The sequence below is a fragment of the Branchiostoma belcheri genome, unplaced genomic scaffold, assembly GCF_001625305.1.
Source record: "Branchiostoma belcheri isolate BF01 breed outbred unplaced genomic scaffold, Haploidv18h27 scaffold5, whole genome shotgun sequence".
Classification (NCBI taxonomy): Eukaryota; Metazoa; Chordata; class Leptocardii; order Amphioxiformes; family Branchiostomatidae; genus Branchiostoma; species Branchiostoma belcheri.
Genome location: NW_017804131.1, coordinates 7483781 through 7503782, shown reverse-complemented (window position 1 = coordinate 7503782; position 20002 = coordinate 7483781). Strand labels below are relative to the sequence as shown.

The window sequence follows — 20002 nt, the reverse complement described above, 5'->3', positions numbered from 1 at the left end:
AATGAAAATTTAAATATTCCTTACTTACCGACAGTGGTTGACAGAGGTGCGAGCGTTGTTAGTAACACCTCGGCGGTTTCAAGCTCTGTACTTGTCACTGATCCTGTCAACAGCGAGGAAAGGGAGGTTTAGTGCCCGACGGGCTGTACAAACTTATAGCAATGAGGGAGGTGTACCTGCAACAAGACTGGCAATGAAAACATACATTGCCATGTCGACGGTGGTTGTTGTTAGGGTTATTGTTTGCATGGCACTGCCATCATTTCATGATTTTGAGGAAGACTTGGCACCTGTTAAGTCTAGACAGATACGGTGCACTCCTCCCCTGTGTGTATAGTGAACGAGCCCCGGGGTCACAGAAAGTAGGGCCATCCGGGGCAGAGAGGTCTTCCCAAGGGTTTCCAGGAATGTGGGCATAGATGTGGGTCAGAGACATGCCTTTGGACATTTCATTCCTGTGGACAAAATCCCTGTACCATTCCTAGAATTCTTGCAAACTGCACACAATACTGTACCATTAGGCTCCTCCCTGAGGAGTCGCCAAAAAGTAGACCAGGTGCAACAGAAATCTGAACTTCCCTTACTTACCAGTGGTTGACAGAGGTGCAAGTGATGTTAGTAAGACCTCGTTGTTTTCACGTTCGGAACTTGTGACTGATCCTGTGGACTGCCATCCCAACGGGGAGGAAATGTTGGTTGAGTGCCCGACGGCCAAGCTGGTCTCTTTGTAGAAATGCTCCCACCACGACGCTGTTGAATTCTGTTGTTTCACGTACACCCCCAACTCCACACTATCTTGGTTCACCTAAAAACAGATGCATGTTATTTTTTTTTTCATATACCTGGAGCATATCGCAAGCCACACTCAAGATGTGCAGAGATATATAGATAGATAGTCTTCCAAGGACTGAATTGCCAAAGAAGGAGCATACAACTATTTTTTTGGCAACTAACTAAAGTTAAACCTAAATCTCAACTGTGTGCAACAGACAGCGTGATACACTACTCTGCTATTACATATATGTCATTTCATTATTACATATATAGTTAATGTCATAACAATTCTATGCTCAAATGACCTATCAATTTGATAAAGCTAGTCATGGACATAAAAATACCTAAAACAGATGAAACAGTCATACTAATTGATTTTGTATCTGCCTAGTAGTAGTAGCAGCCAATGACTGATTTGCAAGGGGCTTGCAATTGGATGGGCTTTATCACATGGTGAATCAATACTGGGGCCATTTCAGGCTGACAGGGATTTGAACACGGAACCTATGAGTTCTTGGATTACCACCTTACAGCAAAAACTGCTATCCAATTCTACCAAACTCCTCCTGTAAAAACATGAAGACCATGACATACCCCTTTTCCAGGTGCGAGAGTTGGTATGAGCACAGCGGAGGCAACACACACTATAACCAGCAGGCCAGATAGAGCCAAGACACCTATGAGCCAGGGAACTTTACTCTTCATCTGGTCAAACATCTCCATAGCACGACCTGAAATACATATGCAGTACAAAATACATGAGCATTTAGCCAGGTTTTTGAATGTATCTTTGAAAGTACTGAAATGATCATTGTTGAAATGATCGTCTCTTCTAGTACGTACTACTGACTATATATATATATATATATATATATATATATATATATATATATATGTGTGTGTGTGTGTGTGTGTGTGTGTGTGTAAAACAGTGTATGAGTAAAACAGTGCAATCTAAGTACCTAAATCTAATTTAACAGCCATGAATTCTAATTTGCACATCCAAATCATTATCCAATCTGAGTTGAAATTGTTCAGCAAGATAAAATCGAAGTAAATATAAACTGCATTACCATTACCTTATAAGAGCCAAACACACAACAAAGGTCGTTCATTTATTCATTCATCCCTGAATTCATTCATTCATGATCACTCATTGCATCTGAACGTACCTCTACCTTTGGCAGCAAAGCTACGCCCATCTCCCTCCTCATCCCCGGTAGTTTCCTCTGGTTTGTTCTGCTGCTCGGAACCTTCTTTTTGCTCCGGCCACACAACCACGTGTGGGTCTCCTGTGTCAAGATTGCCAGTCGGGGTGTCACCAGCCTCTAGATCCACGTCTGGTGTGTGTTCTTCTTCCCCCGTGTCTTCTTTCGCGTGGTCGTCTTCCTTCTTCTTTCTGCCTGCTTGTTTCATCTGGTTAAGCATCTCCATAACACGATCTGAGATACAGTACAAAATATATGAGCACTAGCTAGATTTTTAAAATGTATCGTTGAAAATACTTAAAGGATCCTTGTTGAAATTATCGTCTCTTCTGGTAATACTATTTCTCTCTCTCTCTGTCTCTGTCTCTCTCTCTCTGTCTCTCTCTCTCTCTCTCTCTCTCTCTCTCTCTCTCTCTCTCTCTCTCTCTCTCTCTCTCTCTCTCTCTCTCTCTCTCTACTCTATATATATATATATATATATATATATATATATATAATCATAAAATCGTAATTGGAAAAGCCCATTTCAGAAGGTTTATTGCAAGTAGATTACAAGTGCATCATACATGTAGGTATGAGTAAAACGGTGCACTCTAAGAACCTATATCAAATTCTAATGTGTACATCCAAAGTATTATCCAAACTGAGTTGAAATTGTTCAACAAGGTAAAATCAAAGTAAATATTAACTGCATTAACATGACCTTGTAAGAGCCAAACACAGAACAAGGTCGTTCATTTATTCATATATCCCTGAATTCATTCATTCATGGTCACTCATTGCATCTGAACGTACCTCTAGCTTTGGCAGCAAAGCTACGCCCATCTCCCTCCTCATCCCCGGTAGTTTCCTCTGGTTTGTTCTGCTGCTCGGAACCTTCTTTTTGCTCCGGCCAGACAATCACGTGGTCTCCCATGTCAAGATTGCCAGTCGGGGTGTCAGCAGCCGCAGCTCCGGAACCTTCTCCACAGTCATGCTCTTGATCCACGTCTGGTGTGTGTTCATCTTCCGTCGTGTCTTCTTTTGTGTGGTCGTCTTCCTTCTTCTTTCTGCCTGCTTGTTTCATCTGGTTAAGCATCTCCATAGCACGATCTGAGATACAATACAAAATATATGAGCATTTAGCTAGATTTTTGAAATGTATCTGGGTCAAAGGTATCTGGTAGACGATGTCGGCCCCCGTCTCGGTTCAAAGAAGGGTGATGGGCCCTGATGTATATGGCTTACTTCACCCCTCTCAAGAAATAGTCTTGTTCAGTGTCTAAAATCCTTACAGCTAGTGTCAAGTGGAACAAAATGTCCGGGTGACTCTATGTGGATGTGTTGAGACACCTCTGAACTGGCAGAGCAGGCCGTGTATGTTCTTGAAACTTGGCTTTTAGAGACCTCTTAGTTTCTCCAGTGTACGTTTCCTGGCAGGGCCCCTTGTTGTTTTTGCCCTGGCAGGGGATGTGGTAAATGACACTCTTTGGGGGTTTTGTCCTTTGGCGCAACAAGAATGTGACTGTGCGAAATGAAAATCCTCCTGAGAGCTTCAGGCAAATCCTTGATGTATGGAAGGACTGCCAACCCCTTGGACTTTGTTCCTGTTGAGGGTTTGGTGTTGGGTGGTCTGGGGCAGGTTCTAATCCTTCCGGCCAACAAAAGACGTGCTGTAGTGGCGTTAAACAGGGAGGATTATCAACAGAAGTATAGAGCGTTACTCGACGACAAAAACACTTATCTCCGACTGGGAAAGAAAGACGCGACCCCTATCAAAGTACTAGAAACAGCTGGTAATTGTCTTACAGCAAATTGAGAAGGAACAGGGCTTTAATAGAGTGACTTATAGACAACTTTACCCTACAACAGACACTCCACCGAAATTCTACGGACTTCCAAAAAGTCACAAGACTGGTGTATGTACCCCTTAGACCCATCGTTAGTAGTATTGGTTCCATTACTTAACCCAGTGCAAAATTTTTGGCTGATATACTTTCTCCTTTGGTTGGCAATTCCTCCCATCATATTGTGAACTCCCAACATTTTACGGAACGTATAAAAGACCAACGGGTAGAAGAGGACGAGGTACTTAGATCCTTTGATGTTATAGCCCTGTTTACCTCAGTTCCTATTGATAAAGCTTTGGATGTTATAACAAGTAGACTCCAGAACCACACCACTCTAGCACAACGTACAACTCTTACTCCCCAACAGATTGTAAGCCTTTTAATGATCCGCTTGGAGTGCACGTACTTTGTACACAATGAAGTGTTTTATCAGCAAAATCATGGTGCAGCAATGGGACCTCCAGTCTCACCCATTGTCTGTAACCTGTACGTGGAACATCTAGAACAGTTGGCTATTAGCACTGCCCCCCCACCCCACCCGCAATTTTGGTGGGATCGTTATGTTGATGACACTCACACGAAGTTGAAGAAAGTTCATGCACAGGAGTTTACAGAATTTCTGAACAGTTTAGACCCTGACATTAAGTTTACTACTGAGGAGGAACAGATTAGATCTTTACCCTTTCTTGACACCCTTACAATGAAGATGGGTCACTACAGATAAGGATCTACCGGAAACCCCCACACACGGATCAATACCTAAACTTTGACTCTAACCATCCACTCGACCACAAACTAGGGGTGATTAGGACTCTATTCCACAGAGCCAACACCATAGTGTCAGATCCACAGGATTTAGAGACCGAGAAGTCCCACCTGACCCAAGCATTAAAAACTTGTGGCTACCCCCAATGGGCCATCAACAAAGCGACCTGCCCCAAACCACTCAACACCAAATCCTCAACAGGAACAAAGTCCAAGGGGTTGGTAGTCCTTCCATACATCAAGGACTTGTCTGAAGCTCTCAGGAGGATTTTCATTTCCGACGGGATTGCAACTTGTTTCAAACCAACCACTACTTTAAAACACATTCTTGTTGCGCCATAGGACAAAACCCCCAAAGAGAAGAAGTGTGGTGTCATTTACCACATCCCCTGCCAGGGCAAAGACAACAAGGGGCCCTGCCAGGAAACGTACATTGGGGAAACTGAGAGGTCTCTAAAAGCCAGGTTTCAAGAGCATACACGGCCTAGCTCTGCCAGTTCAGAGGTGTCTCAACACATCTACATAGAGTCACCCGGACATTTTTTCAATTGACACTGTAAGGATTTTAGACACTGAACAAGACTATTTCTTAAAAGGGGTAAAGGAAGCGATATACACCAGGGCCTATCACCCTACATTGAACCGCGACGGGGGCCGACATCGTCTACCGGATGCCTTTGACCCAGTGTTGACGTCACACTTCAAAGAAGCCACTTGACAAGCTTCACAGGGTCAGTCTACCGAGGAAGACCAGAGTGACTGGTCGAAAGCTCTAGGTGAGAGAATGTTTTGTGTTGGATGAAAAGTTTCAACTTTAAACATGTAACTACCAACACAGATGAACTTTCATAAGAGTATATAATCGTATAATCATAAAATCGTAATTGCAAAAGCCCATTTCAGAAGGTTGATTGCAAGTAGATTACAAGTGCATCATACATGTAGGTATGAGTAAAACATTGCAATCTAAGCTATATCTAATTTAACAATCATGAATTCGAATGTGTACATCCAAAGTATTATCCAGACTGAGTTGAAATTGTTCAGCAAGATAAAATCGAAGTAAATATAGACTGCATTACCATTACCTTGTAAGAGCCAAACACACAACAAAGGTCGTTCATTTATTCATTCATCCCTGAATTCATTCATTCGTGATCACTCATTGCATCTGAACGTACCTCTAGCTTTGGCAGCAAAGCTACGCCCATCTCCCTCCTCATCCCCGGTAGTTTCCTCTGGTTTGTTCTGCTGTTCGGAACCTTCTTTCTGCTCCGGCCACACAACCACGTGTGGGTCTCCCGTGTCAAGATTGCCAGTCGGGGTGTCAGCAGCCGCAGCGACGGAACCTTCTCCACTGTCATGCTCTTGATCCACGTCTGGTGTGTGTTCTTCTTCCCCCGTGTCTTCTTTCGTGTGGTCATCTTCCTTCTTCTTTCTGCCTGCTTGTTTCATCTGGTTAAGCATCTCCATAGCACGATCTGAGATACAGTACAAAATATATGAGCATTTAGCTAGATTTTTAAAATGTATCTTGGTCAAAGGTATCTGGTAGACGATGTCGGCCCCCTTCGCGGTTCAAAGAAGGCTGATGGGCCCTGATGTATATGGCTTCGTTCACCCCTCTCAAGAAATAGTCTTGTTCAGTATCTTAAATCCTTACAGCTAGTGTCAAGTGAAACAAAATGTCCGGGTGACTCTATGTGGATGTGTTGAGACACCTCTGAACTGGCAGAGCTAGGCCGTCTTGAAACCTGGCTTTCAGAGACTTCTCAGTTTCTCCAATGTACGTTTCCTGGCAGGGCCCCTTGTTGTTTTTGCCCTGGCAGGGGATGTGGTAAATGACACCACACTTCTTCTCTTTGGGGGTTTTGTCCTTTGGCGCAACAAGAATGTGACTGTGCGAAATGAAAATCCTCCTGAGGGCTTCAGGCAAGTTCTTGATGTATGGAAGGACTACCAACCCCTTGGACTTTGTTCCTGTTGAGGGTTTGGTGTTGGGTGGTCTGGGGCAGGTTCTAATCCTTCCGGCCAACAAAAGACGTGCTGTAGTAGTGTTAAACAGGGAGGATTATCAACAGAAGTGTAGAGCGTTACTCGACGACAAAAACACTTATCTCCGACTGGGAAAGAAAGACCCCATTCCTAAGTACAAGAAACAGCTGGTGAGTGTCTTACGGCAAATTGAGAAGGAACAGGGCTTTGATAGAGTGACTTATAGACAACTGATGATGATGATGATGATAGACAACTTTACCCTAAAACAGACACTCCACTGAAATTCTACGGACTTCCAAAAATTCACAAGACTGGTGTACCCCTTAGACCCATCGTTAGTAGTATTGGTTCCATTACTTAACCCAGTGCAAAATTCTTGGCTGATATACTTTCTCCTTTGGTTGGCAAGTGCCCCCATCATATTGTGAACTCCCAACATTTTACGGAACGTATAAAAGACCAACGGGTAGAAGAGGACGAGGTACTTAGATCCTTTGATATTATAGCCCTGTTTACCTCAGTTCCTATTAATAAGGCTTTGGATGTTATAACAAGTAGACTCCAAAACGACACCATCCTAGCACAACGTACAACTCATACTCCCCAACAAGTTGTAAGCCTTGTAATGATCCATTTGGAGTGCACGTACTTTGTACACACTTCTTGAATGTCCATCGCGAAGCGATGATGACGTCAATGGTGTCTTAGGTGTGATCGCAGCCCAAATGCTGAGGCACAGGTACCTCCGCATACTGGGCATACGACGTTGGCGCTGGGGTCGGGTCTCCTTCCCTTCTTGTCTCGTCGTTTCCGGTCCAGCTCGTCGAGTCTGTTCTCCTCGAAGGTCCTTACTTCTTGGCAAACAGCATGGCGCCAGGCACTTCTGTCAGCAGCAGTGGATTCCCATTCCCGATGTGGAATGCTGCATACTGTGAGGTACGACTTCAGCGAGTCCTTGTAGCGCTTGTAGAGGCGTCCGACCTTTCTCGAGCCGGAAGCAAGTTCACAGTAAAATACTATCTTCGGGAGACGAGTTTCGTCCATCCGAACCAGATGGCCAACCCATCTCAGCTGTGCTTTCATGATGGACGCTTCGATGCCAGGCATATTTGCCCGCCGGAGGACTTCTGTATTGGGAATCCTGTCTGTCCAAGTAATGCCCATTATCCTGCGCAGGCAGCGGAGATGGAATATGTCCAATGCTTTTAGCTGCTTCCTGTACAACGTCCAAGTTTCACAGCCGTAAAGGAGGGCTGTAATGACAACTGCCTTGTAGACAGCCAGCTTTGTTTGGAGCCTGATGCCACGTTCACCCCACAGACGTGTCCAGAGCCTACCAAATGAGGCGCCTGCCTTCGCAATCCTGTTGGACACTTCGAATTCATTGTCCATGCTGCAGGATGAAGTCAGTGTGCTTCCCAGGTAAGTAAAGCTCTCTACATTGTTGAGCTCTGTTCCCTCGATCACAATGTGAGGTGCTGGTAGTGACAGCCCTGGTGCAGGCTGGAGCAACACTTCTGTTTTTTTCAGGCTGATTGTCAACCCGAAGGCTTTACTGGCTGTTGACAGGCAACTAGCGAGCTCTTGCATGTCTGGTTCGCTGAGAGCAGCAAGGGCGCAATCATCTGCAAAGAGGAAGTCTGTCACTAGTGCCTCCAGTACTTTGGTTTTTGCTTTGAGACGCCGTAGGTCAAAGACCCTCCCGTCCCATCTGTAGCGGACAGTTATTCCTGCATCTGTCGCAGAGAGTGCTTTGAAGAGCATAGTGGCAAACATGAGGCTGAAGAGAGTGGGTGCCATGACGCATCCTTGTTTTACTCCATTCGTGATTGGAAAGGGGTCAGACAACGTACCATTTCCAACAACGTGAGCCATCATGCCGTCGTGGAAAGACCTGATGATACTGACGAACTTTGAGGGGCAGCCAAGTTTGGACAGGATACACCACAAGCCCTCACGGCTGACGGTATCGAAGGCTTTTGTTGAGTCCACGAACAGGATATACAGATTTTGGTTTTGCTCGCGGCACTTTTCCTGGATTTGGCGAAGTGTAAATATCATGTCTATAGTTCCTCTGTTGCTTCTAAAGCCACATTGGCTTTCGGAGACTACGTCATCCAGCAGGTGCTCTGTGATGCGGTTGAGAACTATGCGAGCCATGACTTTCCCTGCAGCACTCAACAGTGAAATACCTCTGGGGTTGTCACATGATACTCTGTCTACCTTATTCTTATACAGGTGGATGATGTTGGCATCCTTGAAGTCCTGTGGGACGGATCCCTTTTCCCAGAACATCTGCAGTAGTTCCGTCAGCCTAGCTGTGAGTGCTCCTCCATCTGCTTTAAGGATCTCAGGAGGTATGCCGTCTGGCCCTGGTGCTTTTCCTCCTTGTAGTTGCTTGATGGCCTTCTGAATTTCCTCCTGACTGGGAGGATCGTCCAGAAAGGTCATAAGTGGTCGCTGTGGCATATCCTGGATTGCCTGTTGGTCGATGTTGGAGGGTCTGTTCAGTAACTGGCTGAAATGCTTTCTCCAGCGCTCATCAGTTATCTCACTCTTCTCAGTGAGGAGAGTGCCATCAGCTGAACGGACAGGTGCCATAGCGTTGGAAGAGGAACCGTAAACTGCTTTCAGGCCTGCGAAGAACTTTCTTGTGTTGTGTTCATCTGCATACCGTTGCAGTTCTGCAGCCTTGGTCTCCCACCTAGACTCCAGAATGACACCGCACTAGCACAACGTACAACTCTTACTCCCCAACAAGTTGTAAGCCTTTTATAAATCTGTTTGGAGTGCACGTACTTTGTACACAATGAAGTGTTTTATCAGCAAATTCACGGTGCAGCAATGGGCTCTCCAGTCTGTCCCATTGTATGTAACCTTTACATGGAACATCTAGAACAGTTGGCTATTAGCACTGCCCCCCACCCCACCCGCAATTTTGGTGGTATCGTTATGTTGATGACACTCACACGAAGTTGAAGAAAGTACATGCACAGGAGTTTACAGAATTTCTGAACAGTTTAGACCCTGACATTAAGTTTACTACTGAGGAGGAACAGAACAGATCTTTACCCTTTCTTGACACCCTTACAGTGAAGATGGGTCACTACAGATAAGGATCTACCGGAAACCCCCACACACGGATCAATACCTAAACTTTGACTCTAACCATCCACTCGACCACAAACTAGGGGTGATTAGGACTCTATTCCACAGAGCCAACACCATAGTGTCAGATCCACAGGATTTAGAGACCGAGAAGCCCCACCTGACCCAAGCATTAAAAACTTGTGGCTACCCCCAATGGGCCATCAACAAAGCGACCTGCCCCAAACCACTCAACACCAAATCCTCAACAGGAACAAAGTCCAAGGGGTTGGTAGTCCTTCCATACATCAAGGACTTGTCTGAAGCTCTCAGGAGGATTTTCATTTCCGACGGGATTGCAACTTGTTTCAAACCAACCACTACTTTAAGACACATTCTTGTTGCGCCAAAGGACAAAACCCCCAAAGAGAAGAAGTGTGGTGTCATTTACCACATCCCCTGCCAGGGCAAAGACAAGGGCCAGGAAACGTACATTGGGGAAACTGAGAGGTCTCTAAAAGCCAGGTTTCAAGAATATCCACGGCCTAGCTCTGCCAGTTCAGAGGTGTCTCAACACATCCACATAGAGTCACCCGGACATTTTGTTTCAATTGACACTGTAAGGATTTTAGACACTGAACAAGACTATTTCTTGAGAGGGGTGAAGGAAGCGATATACACCAGGGCCCATCACCCTTCTTTGAACCGCGACGGGGGCCGACATCGTCTACCGGATGCCTTTGACCCAGTGTTGACGTCACACTTCAAAGAAGCCACGTGACAAACTTCACTGGGTCAGTCTACTGAGGAAGACCAGAGTGACTGGTCGAAAGCTCTAGGTGAGAGAATTTTTTGTGTTGGATCAAAAGTTTCAACTTTAAACATGTAACTACCAACACAGATGAACTTTCATAATAGTATATAATCGTATAATCATAGAATCATAATTGCAAAAGCCCATTTCAGAAGGTTGATTGCAAGTAGATTACAAGTGCATCATACATGTAGGTATGAGTAAAACATTGCAATCTAAGCTATATCTAATTTAACAATCATGAATTCTAATGTGTACATCCAAAGTATTATCCAGACTGAGTTGAAATTGTTCAGCAAGATAAAATCGAAGTAAATATAAACTGCAAATTACCATTACCTTGTAAGAGCCAAACACACAACAAAGGTCGTTCATTTATTCATTCATCCCTGAATTCATTCATTCGTGATCACTCATTGCATCTGAACGTACCTCTAGCTTTGGCAGCAAAGCTGCGCCCATCTCCACCCTCCTCCGCGGTAGTTTTCTCTGGTTTGTTCTGCTGCTCGGAACCTTCTTTCTGCTCCGGCCACACAACCACGTGTGGGTCTCCCGTGTCAAGATTGCCAGTCGGGGTGTCAGCAGCCGCAGCGCCGGAACCCTGTCCACTGACATGCTCCACATCCACGTCTTGTGTGTGATCTTCTTCCGCCGTGTCTTCTTTCGTGTGGTCGTCTTCCTTCTTCTTTCTGCCTGCTTGTTTCATCTGGTTAAACATCTCCATAGCACGATCTGAGATACAGTACAAAATATATGAGCATTTAGCCAGGTTTTTAAAATGTATCGTTGAAAGTATTCAAAGGATCCTTGTTGAAATGATCGTCTCTTCTGGTAATACTAACAATCTCTCTCTCTCTCTCTATGTTATATATATATATATATATATATATATATATATATATATATATATATATATATATATATATATATAATCATATAATTATAAAATCGTAATTGCAAAAACCCATTTCAGAAGGTTGATTGCAAGTAGATTAAAAATGCATCATACATATAGGTATGAGTAAAACAGTGGAATCTAAGAACCTATATCTAATTTAACAATCATTAATTCTAATTTGTACATTTAAAGTATTATCCAAACTGAGTTGAAATTGTTCAGCAAGATAAAAAAATATAGATATAAACTGCATTACCATTACCTTGTAAGAGCCAAACGCACAACAAAGGTCATTATGCAGCAAGTTTAAACTGTAATTTCCAACACAAGAAATTGCACTCACCCAAATTTTCGACTGTACAACCCCAGTCTTTGTCAAGGAATGAACAATCCACCGCTTCGGTGACGTCACGCAGATAACACACGTGACTCCGTGAGCAGTGGGTCATAGGTTGCAGAAAGTCTGTAGCGCCCCCGTCTCTGTTGAGGGATGGTTGTAACGCCCTGATGTAGATGGCCTCTTTAATCCTTCGTGCAAAGAAGTCCGGTTCTGAGTCCAAGATTCTTACTTTGTCCAGTGAGACTGAATGACCAGGCAATTCTATGTGTATATGTTGTGAGACCTCCGAGGTAGTCGAGCTAGGTCGTTTGTGTTCTATAAACCTAGCCTTGAGGGATCTTTCAATCTCTCCAATATAGGTTTCCTTACGCGGGCCCTTGGAAGTCTGTCCTTGACACTGTATATGGTAAACTACCCCACACTTGCGTTCCTTTGATGTTTTGTCCTTAGGTGTGACCAGTATATTCCGGAGGGTTCTAGTTGGTCTAAAACAGGTCTTAATCCCATGTGTAGCAAAGATCCTCCTGAGCCCTTCACTCAGGCCTTTCCTGCAAGGCAGAACAGCTAGGCCTCCATTCTAATCACCCCCTGGATCATAAAGTTGGGGTTATCCGCACCCTGTTACACAGAACGGAAGCAATTATCACTGACCCTCAAGATTTAGAAGAGGAGAAAGTTCACATTTCACAGGTACTAAGAAAGTGTGGGAACCCCACTTTCGCTTTAGACAAGGCCAATAGACAAAAGCCCACAGACAATAACCAGTATCAGAGCAAGAACAAAAACCCAAAGCCCAAATAGAGGCCTAGTTGTTCTACCTCACAGGAAAGGCCTGAGTGAAGGGCTCAGGAGGATCTTTGCTACACATGGGATTAAGACCTGTTTTAGACCAATTAGAACCCTCCGGAATACACTGGTCACACATAAGGACAAAATATCAAAGGTAAGCAAGCGTGGGGTAGTTTACCATATACACTAACAGTGTCAAGGACAGAATTCCAAGGGCCGATGTAAGGAAACCTATATTGGCGAGACTGAAATATCCCTCAAGGCTAGGTTCTTAGAACACAAACGACCTAGCTCGACTACCTCGGAGGTCTCACAACATAACCACATAGAATCGCCTGGTCATTCAGTCTCACTGGACAAAGTAAGAATCTTGGACTCAGAACCGGGCTTCTTTGCACGAGGGATCAAAGAGGCCATCTACATCAGGGCATTACAGCCATCCCTCAACAGAGACGGGGGCGCTACAGACTTTCTGCAACCTATGACCCACTGCTCACGGAGTCACGTGTGTTACCTGCGTGACGTCACGGAAGCGGTGGATTGTTCATTCCTTGACAAAGACTGGAGTTGCACAGTCGAAAATTTGGGTGAGTCGGACTGAGTCCAATTTCTTGTGTTGGAAATTACAGTTGAAACTTGCTGCACAATGACTTCTACCAACACAGATGAACTTTCAAGATAACACAACAAAGGTCGTTCATTTATTCATTCATCCCTGAATTCACGATCACTCATTGAATCTGAACGTACCTCTAGCTTTGGCAGCAAAGCTACGCCCATCTCCACCCCCCTCCCCGGTAGTTTCCTCTGGTTTGTTCTGCTGGTCGGAACCTTCTTTCTGCTCCGGCCACACAATTACGTGGTCTCCCATGTCAAGATGGCGAGTCGGGGTGTCAGCAGCCGTAGCTCCGGAACCTTCTCCACTGTCATGCTCTTGACCTACGTCTTGTGTGTGTTCTTCTTCCCCTGTGTCTTCTCTCTTGTGGTCTTCTTCCTTGTCATTTCGGCCTGCTTTTTTCTGTTCCTTTTCCCCTCGCGTAGGGTGACCAGGAGGGAGCTCAGGAGGTGTATCACGTTGAAAGCCAGAATCAGGAATCACATTTCCAAAGCCGTACTCTAGATCCGCGTCTACGTAATGATGGCTTTCTTCTTCTTGCTTTCCTTCTGCTTGTTTCTTTTCTTTCGCCTTTTGGTTGGAGTTGCGAGGAGGAAGGTCAGGGGGCGCTGCGCGGTGAAAACCGGAACCGAGGATGACATTTCCGAAGCCATACTCTAGATCCACGTCTACGTACTGATGGCTTTCTTCTTTTTCTTTCTTGTTTCCTGCTCGTTCCTTGTGTTTCTCCTGTAGGGTAGGATGACCAGGGGGGAGCTCAGGAGGTGTACTACGCTGAACTTCCTGCTTTCCTCCTTGAGCGGGATTTCGAGGAGGAAGATCAGGGGGCGCTGCGCGTTGAAAGCCGGAACCAAGAAACACATTTCCGATGCCACACTCTAGATCCACGTCTACGTACTTATGCCCTTCTTCTTCTTTCTTCCTGACGGCTCGTTCCTTTTCTCTCTTCTCTAGGGTAGGGTGGCCAGCAGGTAGCTCAGGCGGTGTAGTGCGTTGTAACATGGAGCCCAACATCACGTTTACACCACCGAACTCTAGATCTACGTCTTCATATTTATGACGTTGCTCTTCTTTCTTTAGGCCAGCTCCAACAATGGGCAAATTTCCACGGGCATACACCAAATCTATATCATCGTAAGTACGGTCTTCTTGTTCGTAATCGCCTACCGGCGATGACGGTGTGTTGTTTAACGCCATTTCTATATCTGTTAAAAACAAATACTAATTCTTTGACGAATATCGTTGAAGAGGTTAGAACAAATACTAATTCTTCGACGAATATCGTTGAAGAGCTTCATCAGTCACGTAGAATTAAGAGTTAGTAGAATATTGATCGCGCAGTGACCTAGTCTCGCGAGAACACGAGTCTCGACCTAGTCTCGTGTTCTCGCGAGACTAGGTCACTCCGTGATCAAGGTGTACAGTCGACACCGAAAAATTGGAGGTACGTGATTTTACCTTACAAAAACAGTCACTGATTGCAGAACATTCTACTAACTGTTAATTCTTCCACATTAAAAAAAAAACAAGGTTGGAAATCTAAATTATTGCCATGGGTACGATTTCTAGTTCAATGTCTATATAATGTTGTTTATCTATTGATGATTTTTCAAGCTGTATGGAGCACAAAATTAGACTTGCCCCTGAGGCGTCGCCAAAATATTACAATCATTGTGCTCCTATAAAAAATCACATCTCCAAACGTTTCATTTTCATGGCCCAATTTACTAACTACAGTGTCTGTTTTATGATGACCGATTGTGTATGGTAGGGTGCACGATCACAATTTGTGGGGTCGTGTGGCGTAGCCGTAGAGTGCTCGACTCGGAACCAAGAGATCCCGGGTTCGAGTCCTGACATGCCACCGATCTTGTGCCCTCGGGAAAGGCACTTTACACGACTTTTCTCACTTCGCTCAGGTGAAAATGAGTATTGTATTGTCCCCTGTATTGGTGGCGACATTAATATAAGTTGGGAAAAACTTGAGTGTGCCGTCACCACTTGTGATTAAATGTTGGAATATAAAAAAAGAAAATTGTTCTTGTTGTATTTTGATACTGCAAAAAAGGGTATCGACAAGCTTGGAATCTTTTAGCGGCATTAAAACTTTATTTCTATATAGCTTTATCTTCATGTCAGCAAAACCCAATAAAATTGGTGTGTTTTTTTGTCAATGTGAATCATTTTTTATTTAAATTGACCAAAATCTGATATGATATTCCTCCTATTATATTTTCAGTGTGGTAGAGATTTGAAATATCGCGAAAACCAACACTTTACCAGACTAATTTTAAATCATTGCATATGAAAAATGAGCTCACCCTGAGATCATAATAGTATGAATTAATTCTGTGTATTATGGTTCTTTTTCCATTACGTAGTCGTAATTAGAATAAGAATTAAAGCATATCGTTTCTCTTACTACGCAACAAAATTCAGTCGTTAACACCCAAACAATTCTACTGTGTTAAACTGAAAAATCAAACATAAAGTTCAGTGAAAACCAAACATGATTAATTCAATGTTGGTAAACAACTTGTTGTCCATACTTAGAACCCCGAAGATACATACATACATTTAGAAAACAGACCCAAACAACCACGATGAAACATGTGAAGTAGAGTTACATGGATTTCTGAAGTTCGTCCCGTTTAATAGTGTGTGAAGCTGAAACAGTGTGCGTATGATTGTGAGAGTCGTATTTTTGTGCGTGCATGCTTCTGCTGTGCCGGCGTATTTGTCTGTTTGCGTACGTGGGTGTACGTGTGTGTGAGTGTGTGTGTAAGTGTGTGTTTGTGGTTGTGCGTGTGTGCGTGAATGAGTGTGTTTGGAGTAAAAATCGACAAGACATACCTTTAAGTTAGTTTGTCCCCATGTTGACACCTAAAGTGTCCAGCCTCGACTGGTACAAAATGTTGCAAATTGGCTCTACCAGCACGCTGTATTATTGATTCATATGCATGTATTACTCATATACAGCATGTAAGCCCATATCAGATCGAGGTAAGCAGTTTTTTTAAACAATAAACAGACTAATTTCGAGCACGTGAAAACTGCGTGCCCACCTACACTACATATTCAAAATTGCAGTATGCCACGAAAGCTTGTTCGTTTGTTGGCTTGTCTAACCGTAGTTATTTGAATACAGTAGAGTCAACGACGTGATGGGGAAATGGTGCAACCGAAGAGTGACAGGAAGGTCGAATTGGAGGTTTAAATGGCTTCCATTTAGAATATTTAGTTACTAGTAATCATCGAGAAATTAGCAATTTTTCCCACTTCGCTCAGGTGAAAATGAGTATTGCATTGTCCCCTGTGTTGGTGGTAAAATTAATATAAGTTGAACAAAATTGAGTGTGCCGTCACCACGTCTTGTGATTAGATGTTGGAATATAAAAAAAATTCTCAATCGTTCCACCCCGTCCTAAAATGGACGAGTCCATCTTCCAGTCAGAAACATGTCAAAAGTACGTACGTGCACCATACTGCACTTTCAACGGGAGAGTTCGGGTGAAACGTTGGGCGGAAATCTATTGTATGCTTAGCTTATATGCGGCCATAAATAGCTAGGCAATCTGTCAGCTGCTTCGACAAGATTATGTTGGATGTTTCCGTTGTGAAGAACCCAAACTACTCAACAAGATAACAGGCTGATAACGCCTGTGTAGACAAGCGGTGTTATCGAGATACGGAGCCAAGGTCCGCTGGATACCATTTACATAATCATAGTACACGCTGATTACGTTTACTGAGGAGTTGATACTCGATTGCAACGGACTTGCTTTGTGGTGTTTATTCGCTGACCAAACGTTAGAAGATCTTGGGGTAGCCTGGTATATATCCAGTCTGATTCGTGGTCGGGGCCGAAAGAGCTCTGGCCCGCCTGCCTCACATAGGTTTCCCGGTGTGTATTTCACGAGAGATTGATTAGCCCTCCAGTTCGTGTTGGGGGGAAACCAAATCCCCAAGCATACTGTCTCTTATTAGCGTAACACTCCTACCGGGACGGCCTGTTGCATTGGGCGGGGGAAGCTATTAGAGCCCCCGAAGGCACAACATGACTGAACACCCCAATACCCCCAATTACGTAAGACTGGATACCAGGCTAATTTTGGGGCTGTGGTGAGCCCTCCAAAGACTGGCAGGAGAAGGGACATACATATGCGGTCATCACGACCCAGTATTGAGGGACAAGCGCTATGGATCCCGGAGAACAACGGGATAAGTAAGGTGAGTGTCACGACAGTGAAAAAAAGGGACAACGTTTGCATCTAACTACTGGGATTGGAAATACTAGGATCATGGCTATGAATCATAAAGATACATGTAAATGATATCCATACGATTCATTGGGTGCAGTGGTTTTTAGATGTTGTTTTAGACTATGTAAATGTAATGGTCGACGTTGTAACTGCGACTTGTATCTTCACAAGTGGTTGCATTCGGCTTTCCTGTAACTGCATGTTTCCCTCTCTCTCGTATGTATATTATGTGTTTGTTTATTTGAAGGATCTCCATTAGTGAGTATAAGCATTCGCTTATACTCACTATTCTTCCTGGAGTCTTAAAAACAACATTACAAACTTATAACACAGACGTATATACACTTGCTTATTGTCACACCTAAAATACGATTAATAAATTAACACACTAATAACAATCACTTAACCTGTCCTATCCTATATACAACAAGTAATAAGGTATACGTAAGATATTGTTTGAGAGGTCAGAGGTCAGTGCAATAAATAATACATACAAGTTATATATTTACATTTAAAAATCATTATGCTACCACCAATGCTGCAGGGGTCTGTTTGTGTATGTTTGATGTGTAACCATCTGATAGGTGTAACCATCGGATATGTGTATTATATACAGTGGATAATGCTTCTTTACCCGCCTCTCGAATATATACTGAAGGCCTAGGATTATACTATTCACAACTGCTTAGAGGACAATAGGCCCTATCAGACTGCTTGAGTCGCTGAAAAATTGTAGACATGAACTGAGGAAGTACTAGATAGCCGGTCCGGCTGTAAATTTGTGACAGCTTGGTCAGGTAACTCCTCTTGTAACTTGTCAGACTTTGCGGCCAATTTCTTCTATTTTCCTAGCAACCCAAGAAGTCTGATCGAGACTAATAGATTAAACCTGCCCTGCTTTGGAGTCTACGATTTTTCCCTACCATATTCAGGTGTTAACTGGCCGCAGAGGCAGCCTAGTCGACAAATAACCACTACGTTGTTGTTTTTACTTACTGTATTTGTCTTTCAATTAGCCCAAAACATAATGTACTAATTTATATAAGGACAACATTTTCATACTGTATTCCAAACCTGATTCGTGTTTCAAGTCACGTCATCACACGCGACAAATAAGAAAATCAGGACGTTTCTAGCATTCCTTCTACTGAGAGATACTTTCTTTCTTGCATGCTGATGATCAAAACACCGATATAACATATCATTTCTAACTAGAGTTCCACGATCTCATACCTTCACCAAATGATGTTAATCTTTATGACTGACAAATGATAGATTATTCCCCCTAATTTTGCAATATGATCCTCATTTGCATGAATTTTATCAGTTGATCATTTATCCACCCATGCCAAAGGCAGTCTTATCTTAACAAAGAATGCCAGTCTAGCATTTTCTCATAAATTATGCAAATTGGGTCTTTATTTGAATAAGATGTTTAATGGTGTTCACCTTCACTTAATTTTCAAATTTTAGACACCATTATGGAATTATAACATTTTCTCATTAATAATGCAAATTAGGTCTTCATTTACATATTCAATACCTGCAGCTGCCTATGTTTAGTTATCAATTACAGGTCACAAGGTTGATTTATATAATTTCTTCACAAATTCTGTAAATCATATTCATATTTGCATAACTGTCACATGATTAAATCAAGCATCACATAAGCTACCTACATACCACAAAATCACAAGGCTACGTCAACCCGTTCTTTTGAATATTATCAAACAAACGCCCCTGCAGTTCTAGAGCAAGCCGCTAGGTGCCCAAACTCAAGTCACTTCTTCCCCAGAACAAGAGCTACATATTATCCTAATGTTTTGACTCCAGCATGTCTAGGTGAAGACCGGAAGTCCAGCAGTAGGGGGCCCAAAATCATCATTTCGAGATCTCAAGAAGATGTACCAACATACCAAATGTCAAGCCAATCCATTTATTATATGCCTTCTTAACCCTTGTCCTGCTGACATTCCTGGCACAATATTTTTCAATAATTTCATGTCTTAATCAGATCATAGACGGCCAATTTTTTTTGCCCTGCAGTGGCATAGTTACTTCCGTATTCGTTGCGTTTCGCTGCGGTGTGATGCGTTGCATGAGAAATACTCCAAAATCGTACCTATACAGGGTGTTATATAGATGGTACTGTATGTGCCGCGCGACATATGTTGCGCACAGCAGGACAAGGGTTTAACAAAGAATGCCATTCTAGCATTTCCTCATAAATTATGCAAATTGGGTCTTTATTTGAATAAGATGTTTAATGGTGTTCACCTTCAGTTAATTTTCAAATTTTAGACACCATTATGGAATTATAACATTTTCTCATTCATAATGCAAATTAGGTCTTCATTTACATATTCAATACCTGCAGCTGCCTGTGTTTAGTTATCAATTACAGGTCACAAGGTTGAATAGTCCTATCATGTAATGCAGCTGATTTATATAATTTCTTCACAAATTATGTAAATCATATTCGTATTTGCATAACTGTCACATGATTATATCAAGCATCACATAAGCTACCTACATACAAAAAATCACAAGGCTACGTCAACCGGTTCTTTTGAATATTATTAAACAAACGCCCCTGCAGTTCTAGAGCATGCCGCTAGGTGC

The 20002-nt window shown here is 43.2% G+C and overlaps 1 protein-coding gene across 1 annotated transcript in view; it reads right to left on the bottom strand.

Moving 5' to 3' along the window:
• The window catches only part of LOC109479735 (fibropellin-1-like), a gene marked incomplete at its 3' end in the record, with an annotated part of 40810 nt that overhangs the window by 7809 nt on the left and 12999 nt on the right, over positions 1-20002 (bottom strand). The gene's annotated exons all lie outside the window — the stretch shown is intronic.